The sequence below is a fragment of the Theobroma cacao genome, chromosome 3 (assembly GCF_000208745.1).
Source record: "Theobroma cacao cultivar B97-61/B2 chromosome 3, Criollo_cocoa_genome_V2, whole genome shotgun sequence".
In the NCBI taxonomy this organism is placed as follows: Eukaryota; Viridiplantae; Streptophyta; class Magnoliopsida; order Malvales; family Malvaceae; genus Theobroma; species Theobroma cacao.
This window is the reverse complement of record NC_030852.1, coordinates 23,718,109-23,729,160: the sequence shown is the minus strand read 5'-3', so window position 1 is coordinate 23,729,160 and position 11,052 is coordinate 23,718,109.

The window sequence follows — 11,052 nt, the reverse complement described above, 5'->3', positions numbered from 1 at the left end:
TTTATATTTCATAAGTCATGGGGAAAATCTAAATCAACCCACATTGATTGATGGGGAACAAGTTGATATACTAATCACCAATATGATTAATGAATTAAACTATATTTCTATCAGATGTAGAATTATTGAGAGAAAGTGTCGTGATTTACATGATATATGTTATAACAATTGCTAAATATTTATGCATGCATAAAGCCCGTGGTGACCGCAACACTGACTACAGTTCAGGCTGCCTTCATCTAAGATAGGTCAGCAGAGAAGCAGATCCACACTCTATTTCATTTAACCAAAGAAAGGGACAAGGGATAATAGAACTGCCATTATTCAACATCTATGGTGGTGCATCGTCGACATGGAAATGAACCCATCGGGACTGACAATCGGTGGAGACCAAAAAATACATCATAAGAGGAAAATATAATGATTTTCTTGGAGAATCTCCACCAAAACCTTTTCTAAATGGCTAAAGGTCATTTTTGAGAAATATTGGAGTATTCTCAATGTCTTCATCCTATGAAGGCTTTCCACCAAAGGAAAACCTTTTTTGCCTTTGTTAGGTTTCAATTAGCATCAACGGTTCAAAATGCAATCGAACACCTCCATGAGGTTTGGTTTTTTGAAAGCAGATTAGGGGTTTATCTGGCTAAACAAAATCAATGCCATACGCAAAAGATACCACAAGATAAATTACAAAGTTCAAAATTTCCTATTGCTCAACAAAACTAGATTCAAAAGAAAATGAATTGAGGACTCGGTTTGATGATTTGATGGAACAAGAAGACACTAACAAACCTCCACCAAATCCTAAAAATTTGGGATCAAGCTCTAGGACTTGCATAGGCGAAAATGAAGAGAGTGGAAATGACTGAAGCAAGCCCTACCTACAAGTACTCATTGGAAAGACAACGAAGCTACTTGATGTTACGCCAGCAACACCTCCACCTCCGCCTAGTCGCATTGCCCGTTGAATGTGTTCTAGGTTCATCGAAGTGGAGACAATGCATTGGCTTGAAACCAATCTTGTAGGTGTTTGTAGAAAGGACTATGAACCAGAGAAGGTTAAAAGTATGATTCACGAACATGAAAGGGATGATGTGTCCATAAAAAGAGTAGTAGGCCATCATTTCCTTATTACTTATGTAAATAGTGAGTAATTTGAATCTAAAAAAATTGAAAGCTAGTCATGGTTAAACAAGTAGTTCGACAATATCAAATTGTGGTCTCCTAACTTCGGGCTCAATGCAAGAAGATGTTGGATTTCCTGTTTCAGAATTCCTGTCCATGCTTGGAATATTGCTACTTTCTGCAACATAGCACAACTATAGGGCGAATTCATATGCTTGGGGGAACAAACTAAAAAAATACAATCCTTTAAACGAGCTTCTATGTTAGTTATCATTAACACTTTTCATACCATTGATTAGTGTATTCATATTATTGTGGGTAACCAAATCTTCTTAGTAAATGTGCAGGAATTTGCACCAGATTGCATGGCGGAGTATCCAGGTTGGCCAATGCGGAATGAACATAACAGTGAATCCAATTACTCTATAAATGAACCACCAAGGAAAAACCAGACAACAGACATGAAAGACAGGCAATTGAGAAATCTGATGGCAAAGGGCAAGAACCCATGGTGCATGATGAAGTTAGTAGGCCCATTAAAGCTCAGGGTGCATGTAACCCATCCACTCAATCAAGCCAAGATGAGCATAGAAGCATCAGGCCACATTTTGAGTACCAAAACATGGATTGGTGAGCCCACCTTATGGGACCAAATCAGGACGGCAATGGATCCTCATGTAACATACCCTGTGGCCCAAAAAATAGCCTAAGTGAGAAAGGTAACTCAAGCCTAGTTGATCTGAACACATCTTACCCCTTAGAATCAAGCCCAATTACAAGCCCACTGATTTGCAATTCTCTAGAAAACAACCCATCAACCTATAATAACCTAGAATTAGAATTAAATATAGATGAAGGCTTTGGCGTAGGTAACTTGTGCAACAAACAAACTTACTTGTAGGCTCGGCATCTTTAAGCTAGCCATCTATGGATCCGAACCACCCAATTAATTTGCAACAACAACACTCCTCAAATCATGATCTGTCAACTTCTTCAGAAATCCCTCAATGTTTTGACATTCAAACCTCAAAAAACCAAAGCCCTTCAATAGAAGTTATGCTTTCTGAAGGCACGAAAACTGAAGATAATGTGCATGAAATGCAAATGGCGAATTAGTTGAAAAATGTGTAATTGCAAGAGCCACAAGGAGTTTCAAGAAGTTAAGGAAGAAAAGGATTAAAGGACTTACCTAAAAGGCTTCCTCATCAAACCAAAATTGTCCTGCAACAGCTTTAACTCAAATGGAGACTTTACTTAGTGTAATGAACTCACTCCAAAAGAAGCAAACAATGTATAGGCCATGGGTTTAGCACTAGGCTTTACTCTCAATAGTCCAAAGACCAAATCAAGGAAAGAATTATGAAAATTACAAAGCCAAAAACTAAAAGACTTGGATAAAAACTCAATTAAGTGATCCACCCAAAAACCAAAGTAAATTCTTTGTAGGTCTTGAAGTTTGTGAATTATGTATATATCAATTGTGTTTTCTCTTGGGGAATGCTTTTAATTTTAATGTAAATAAACTTACACAAAATGCATACTTGATGTTACTACGCAATGCGTATATTGTGCTTGAATGTCAAAGGGTTAGGCAGTGCAGTTAAGATAAAGTATGTCAAGCCCAACTCTATAAAATATTTGTCATGTCATTCATATGCTTGATAATATGTTTGCATACTTGGAAAGCCTTAAAAAATCATTAAAAGTCGGTAGTGAACTTAATGGTACAACTAAGCTGAATTAAGCCTCTAATTAGTCCAAATAGAGATTTTAAGATGAAATTAAGAATTTTAAAACCCCAGAATGACTTAATATGGTGATTTGGAGTTTGAGGATTGATTTGAAGTTAAATTGGAATTTTTATGACGTAGGGATAAAATGGTCATTTTGCCACCCAAGGGCCAAAATTGGAATGTTGNTCATGACGTAGGGGCAAAATGGTCATTTTGCCACCCAAGGGCAAAATTGGAATTTTACACCACCCAACACTTGTCATGCCTAAGGATTTCATCCATTAACATTTTATATTATGGATAATTGAGATATTTTATGTGGTGGTGAAAGAAAGCTTAGTTGTTAAGTGTTAAACATGGACCAATGGAATGGTGACAAGTGGCAAGCTTTCATTTCTTTATAATTTACATTAAAAATCAGCACATGACTCTCCCATTTCACTCCCATATGTTCGGCCTCACCAAGGAAAAGAGGAAAGAAAGAAAGAACAAGACCCTAGTTAGAAAATTCGAGAGAAAATTTTGGAATTTTAAGGAATCAAGTGACAAAAGGTAAGATTTTTCAATTTTAGCTTGAGATCTATCTTCCTTAAGCATTCTTTCTCATTTTCCATGGTTGAAATTCATGATTTCATGATGGATCCCTTGTTGGCCTAACCTAGGGGGAGAAGATTTGATGATGAATTTAGTTGGAAAACATGTTATTCTAGTGTTTTTAGTTGGTTGGTGATGTGTAGCATGAAAAGCAAACAAGAAAAAATTCATGTTCTTCCATCACCCTCATTGGCCGAATCTTCCTTATGGTATGTTGATGGTGGATTTGATTTTATTTCAAGTGATTTGGTTAGAAACTAATGATTTATGGTATAAAAAAAATAAAGTATGAAAAATCATAGTGTTTATGCACCCACCATGGCCGAATTTCATAAGGAACCTAGTGATGATGATTCTTGTGTTATTTAGTTAGAATTTAATGAATGGTGGTGATGAAAATCGAAAATGGTAATTTTAAAGTATAGTTCTTTTAGTAAATAAGTTGAATAACAATGAGAAAGTCAAGCTCATTGAGGCGCTTTGGTGTATTTTGGGACATTATAAGTGTGATGAATATAATTGGAGTCAATTTGGATGTTTTGGTTAAATCAAAGGTGGAGAGTTTGAATTAGGTCGAAAACCGATCCATTCCGATCACAATTGAACCAACGTGTAACACCATCTTTAAATGACTATCCAAGCAACCTCATGCATTCATATAGAGCCTAAAATAGATTTATAATGACATGACACAATATATTGAATTATTTATCGTGTATTGTGTATAAGTGGTGAGTCTTCTAATAAGGGTAAGGAGATTATACCTGAAAATCGAGACTAGGAGTACTTCGACTCCCGATATCGTAAGTAACCTTATTATCGTCTTAATTATCTAAAGTAGTTTTTATTCTTTTTTGTGATTTTATAGAAAAATGAGTTTAAATGGTAAATCCTTATATTTTATAAGTAAAATATGATTAAATGAAATGAGTTTTATAAATCATTTTGAAATTGAATAATGATTTTAGAAATTGAGTAATTGGAGACTGTTTGTTTGTGTTGTAAATTTATGATTTGAATTGAATGGTTTATGGTGATATTGGCATGAATGGCTGAATTGAAAATAGTGTTGAAATTGTATGAACTGTTTGTTTTGCCTTAACAGGCTGGGTAGTAATATAATTGTCATGTCATGTTGTCGAAACTTTTATTGATTTGGTGGGATATCGATTAGCTTACTGCAGTGGACGGGTTTCTGTGGACCAGCCTATTAGAGGGGCACGGTAAACTCCATTATATTTTACCTCGGTACAAGAGGCACGGAGGGTAACTCTTGAGGTAAAGCTTTAGAGTTCACTACACGCTAAACCACCACGCGAGAGTGAACTCAGCCAATGTCAAGGAACGGCTATGCTTTTAAACGAAAAAAATGTGTTTAATGCGTATATGAACTTTTCTTTAACAACCTTGGCGGACTCGGTTAGATGCCTCGACCAAGGTATCCCCGAGAATAAGTTTTGGCATGAGCCAAATTTTTAAGAAGTTCATAAGCCATGTTGATTATTTGAGTGAAATGAATTTATTTTGTTTAGTTGAAATGAGTTTGAAACGTTATGAATCATAGTATGATGAACTATTTTAAGTTATCTCCATTTACTCAGCTTTAGATATTTTAGATGATGTTTATTTACTCATTAGGTTTATCAAAACTCACCCCTCCTTTCCACTCATTCCAGGCTCAGGTTACTCTGTAGATAGCTGATTTCGTCGAGGGCTATAGTTAGATTTGCATCCTCAAAATCGTAGGTTCGCAGCCTTCGTTACTTTTGGTCATTCGGGGGGGGCTCACATGTCATTGTAAATTAAATTACACACTCTGGTTCACTGTGTTACTGTGTGTACGAATTTATTTTGCTTTTACGTTACAAAAATTATTTACGGATATCTCTATAAATATTGTTTCATAAGAAAATAGAATATTTTTTTTAATATTTTTATTTTATTCTAATAGCTATCATTTCACTTTAAATGAATGTTTTAAATATCTAAACTTATTTTTGGTTATGAAATATATATCTTTCATTCATATAATACATTTTTAGATGGTTTCGAAATTTTCGAGGAAAAATGACCAAAATACTCTTGTGACAGAAATATTATTTTTTTATCATTTTAGTTTGAAAATAGCTTATAATCTTTTAAAATATGATATTAGCAACTGTTGCTCGCAGGGGAGGTGAGAAAACTGATATTAAAGCCTTGCGAGGTTTCGATTGGTATTCCGGGTAATTAATGTCTATCGGGACATCGCGACGGTTGTCACGGGATCGAGGAGAGTACCGGGTCATGACAAAGTATGCTACAGAAGTTTATCTCAACACATAAACTAGAAATGGTTTTGTTACAAGAGACAAAACTATCTGAAAATGTGGACAAGATAATTGGGAGATTATGGTTATCAAATAACTTAGAATGGCTATACTCTACGACTGTTGGTAGATTAAGTGGCGTGATAATTATGTGGGACAAAGCTTCCTTTGTAATGGAAGCAATGGTCATCCGAAGCAAATATATACTTCTACAAAGAATATGGGTTTCTCATAATTTTCCATGCATTATTGTTAATGTGTACTCACCCTATGATGTTGATGACAAAAGAGTTTTATGGAATGAACTGTATGGACTTAGATTCTCTTTCAAAGATTGTTGGTGCTATGCAAGAGATTTTAATACAATCTTAAGTTCAACTGAGAGAATGCGTTGCTCAACAATAAGTACTAGTATTGAGGATTTCATTGAATTTATTAATACTTGTGAAATAACTGATTTGCCACTTATGGGCAAAAAGTTTGCTTGGTTTGGCCTAGGTTCCAAATGTAGCCATCTTAATAGATTCCTCCTATCTTTCAATTGGCTCTTCTGGTTAAAAGATATATAATAGCACTGCTTTATGAAAGGCTTGTTTGATCATTGTCCGATATTACTATCTTCTGAAACAGTGGACTAGGGACCATCACCTTTTTTATTCCTTGATTGTTGGCTCATGGCAAAGAATTTCAAGCAAACCATTAGTGAAGAATAGTAAGCAATAAAAGTAAATGGTAGTGTCAGATCATGTCTAAAGGAAAAGTTACGTAAACTAAAAGACTTTCTCAAACGTTGAAACAAAGAAATCTTTAGCTATGTTGACACTACTATCCATGACTTGGAAACCACATTGGAGACTCTTGATAAGATAGGATGCACTCGAAATTTGATAATTGAAAAGAGCATCTTGAAGTAATTCACCATCCGTGAACTTTGGATAGCCATGAGAAATAGAAAGTCCATCTAGAGATCGAAATCATGCATCAAGTGGATACGAGAGGGGGATAAAAACACGAAATTCTTTCAATGCAAGGCTAAAGCCCATGTTCGTCAGAATCATATGGGTGGAATCATATGGAACAGTAATTGGATTTCAAAACATGTTGAGGTAAAACAAGCCACCTATGAATATTTCTAGTCTTTATTTCAAAGTGATGGATAGATTAGGCCATATTTCCAAGAACTCCCTTTCTGTAAAGTGGCACTAAGTGATGCATTAAACCTAGAAGCACCAATCACTATAACGAGCTTCGCTTAACAATACGGGATTGTGATGGCTCAAAGGCACCCGTTCCAAAAGGGTGTAATTTCAACTTCTTTCGAAAGTCTTGGTCCTCGGTAAGTATGGATATCTTTGCATTTTTCTCTAAATTTAAGTTGATAGGGAAACTAGAAAGGGGACTCAATTCTTCTTTCATTGCCCTCATTCCCAAAGTTCTCAGTCCAGCCTCCTTAAAAAAATATAAACCTATTAGTCTCATTAGCTTTATGTATAAAATCCTTGCTAAGGTGCTATCTAATAGGCTTAAAAGTGTAATGTCTCAAATTATTAGTGACACTTAAAGTGCCTTTGTCAATGGTTGTCAAATAACATATGGGATCATGCTTGCAAATGAGATTATCCACAACATGAGAAAACATTCCCATAATTCAAGGGGAGTGGTGTTAAAACTTGACGTTGAAAAGGCTTTTGATTGTGTTAAATGGGACTTTCTGCTAATGGTCATGGAATATATGAGATTTGGGGCAAAATGGAGAAGACTTTCCACCTAATGTTAGTTCGAGCAGAACAACTCTTGACTCTTTCGAGGGATTAATGTCACTGCTTCCAATATGATGATATCACACTGACAATTTACAAATGACACTGTGATATTCATGGTGCTTGGCTCTCAAAAGGCTCTAAATATCCGAAAGATCTTGCACTATTTTAAGCTCATATCTGGATTGAAAAGTAATTTTAGCAAATCATGTGTATACCCAATGGGTATCAACATAAAGGAGGCTGAAGTAATGGTCAGTATCTTAACTTGTGGAGTTGGTTCTCTTCCTTTCTCATACCTAGGACTACCTCTAAGTGCCAATCCAAGATCTCATAGCACATGGGAACCTGTCATCACAAAATTCAAAAACCGTCTCGCCTTATGGCAAAAGAAATACCTTTCCTTTGGAGGCTAGTTAGCACCCATCAATTCTGTTCTTAGCTCTTTGCCACTATGTTACTTATATGTCTTTCAAGCACCAAAGGGAGTGCTAAACAAGCTTGAGCAAATTAGAAGATCTTTTTTATGGGGCAGTGGATTAGACAAACCAAAAATTCAAATGTCAAATGGGAAACAATGTGCAAGCCTATGCGATTTGATGGACTTGGAATATCCAATTTATGCCAAAAAAACATAACACTTTTTGGAAAATGGTGGTGGCGTTACGGAGTGTAAAAGAATGCTTGGTGGAGGCACTTATTAGTAGATAATTATGGCATGGGTGCAACACATTGGATTTTATCAGTTCAAAACCCGAGTAGGATGTCAAATGTACAAAGAAGCATTATGACTTTACCATCATGCCTGATAACTCTATGATATAGAGTTATTTGGCCTTAATTTTGATAATAATTTAGCTTAATTTTTGTAGTAATGCATAAAAATTAGTAAGTTTTATTTAAATTATTTTAAATTAATTAATTAATTTAGGTGAGTCACTCTAATCTTAGTTAATTTTATATTTAATTTGGTGTTAATGTAATTAAGATAGATTGTTATTGATTTAATTGTACTTTTGTAGGTGTTTAATGAAGGAAGAATTTTAATAGAAGTAGGAGAACAATTTTAAGGTGCAAGCTTCCATTACATATGTTTCAGTATTTCAACTATAACTCTTTCTATAAAGCTCCAAATGAGATGATTCTTAGACCATTAGAAAGATAAGAGAAAAATATACAATTTTCATATTTACCCCTTCACCCAGTTCGGTCAAAAAAGTGGTTAAATATCTTATCGAAGTTAGAGCATTGCAACAGTCGTAGAGCAATTATGATTTCTGATATTTAAATGGTTAAGGCTGTAGCTCACATAGTTTGATGAGGAAATTCTAGTTCAAATTGAATTCTTTCTTCATCCAACTTGGCTTAACTTCAAAACTCTATAAAAATAACCTTTCGGAAGACTTTTAGAGGGGAGAATGAAAACACCAAATTGACAATTGAGAATCAAGTCATAAAGTCATTTAAGCTGAGAAGAATTTGAAAGATTCAAGAAGAAGATTTGGAAGATCAAGATTATAATTCTTGAGTTTTATTTTTTTGTTATTCTTTTATTTTTCTTAGTTTAATGTTATTGATTAAACTTTATTTGATAATAATGTGTAACTTGATGAGGAATTAAATTGTTTATCTAAGATTATAATTAAACTCAATATGTAGTCTTATTTAGTTATCTCTCTTTTGCTTATGTTCGATGAATTTAAGTTGTTTATTTTATTCTATTCTTAATGTTTCTAATTGCTTGATCATTAATTAGATTGAATTGGAAACTTAGGTTAAACCTTGATGAAAAAGATTTAGGTAGACCTTGAATAGAATAGCGTATGATCGTATGCACTTATTTGATTAGGTGGTTTGATTTGCATATAGGGTAGACATATACCTATAAGCCATACATAACCAGAATTAGAGTACGAACTTAATGAATCTTTTTTCAATTTAATTTGCATAGATATATAATAAATTAATTGAAAAATGTATTTTTAAGAAAAACTCTACAAAAACTTGTAAATAAATTAAGACTCTAGGTTAGCAACTTAATCCATTAAGTTAAGTTAAAAGGAAAAGACAATATTCAAATGAAGTATTAACTGCACGTTTGATATGGGGAATAGCTATGCTATTCCCCCTCTATTCCCAATCCTTTCCTATATCTTTGTTTGGTATAAAATTGGGACACGGAAGAACAATTCCGCAAGAATAAAAATTCCATCAAATAGGTTAAAAGCCAGCTTTATCTATTCCCTTCTCCTCCCCCCCCCCCCCGGTAATATCTATTCCATGAGACATGGAATAGCTTTCAAATATATAATAACTAAAATACCCCTTATAACTTAAAAATATTACAACCCTAGACCTATAAATACTTTTTTTCTTCTCATTTTCCCTTTTCTTTCTCTCTCTTCTCATGTTCTTTCCTCTCTCATTCTCTCTCTAACTGGAACTCAACATCGATAAAGGCGGCGGCAACGGCAGCGACGGTGGTGGCAACGACTGAATATGGTAGGAAGTGTCGATCTAGTCCTTTTCGACAACATTCAACCGAGATCCAGCCAGATCTGGCACTCAACAATCAGATCTGGCCGCGCGAAGCACCGGATCTGGTGCTTCCCGACCAGATCCCACTGTTGGATCTGGTACTCCACGGCCAGATCCAGCAGCGGGGAAACGCCGATCTGGAGCCGTAGTGGCCAGATCCGGCCACATGGTGAGCCAGATCGACGTTTTGTTACACCGATCGCCTTTCTGGCAATCGACCTATGAAAAAAAAAATAGAATAAAAAAGAATAAATTATTTATAAAATTTAAAATATTAATATTTTATATATAATTTAAACATTATTAATATTACTATGATTAAAATATTAAAATATTAATATTTTAAACTATTAATGTTTTATTTATTAAATTATTAATANTATAAATAAAAAATAAAAAATTATTAATATTTTAATCAAAATAATATTAAATTATAAATAAAATATTATTAATTAAAATATTAATAATTAAATTATATTAAAATATGATATTTAAATTATAATTATTTAATATTTTATATTATAAATTATTAATACTTAAAAAATAAAATAAAATAAATAATTATATATATAATTAATGATATTTTTTATCTTTTATTTTTTATTCTTTTCTTATTCCAAAGCTATTATTACCAACCAAACACTGTAATAAGTCATAATAATTATTTCTACTCTATTCCATTTATCATACCAAACTACGTAATACTTATTATATTCTATTTTCACCTCTTTCTATTCTCACGTAATAACTATTATATTCTATTTCTGTCTATTCCGCGAATCAAACGTATCATAAGATATATCGTAATCTTAGGTCTAAAAGTTAATCAAATTTAATAAAATAATTTTCCTGGTTAATTTAGATTAATTTTGGTCTTTAGTTTGTTTTTCTTTTTAATTTAATTTTTAATTATTTAGATAAAATTAGGATGTTATAATTTTAGTTTTTAACAATAGAAATTAAAATAATTCTCTATAAGATCGATGTTCTACT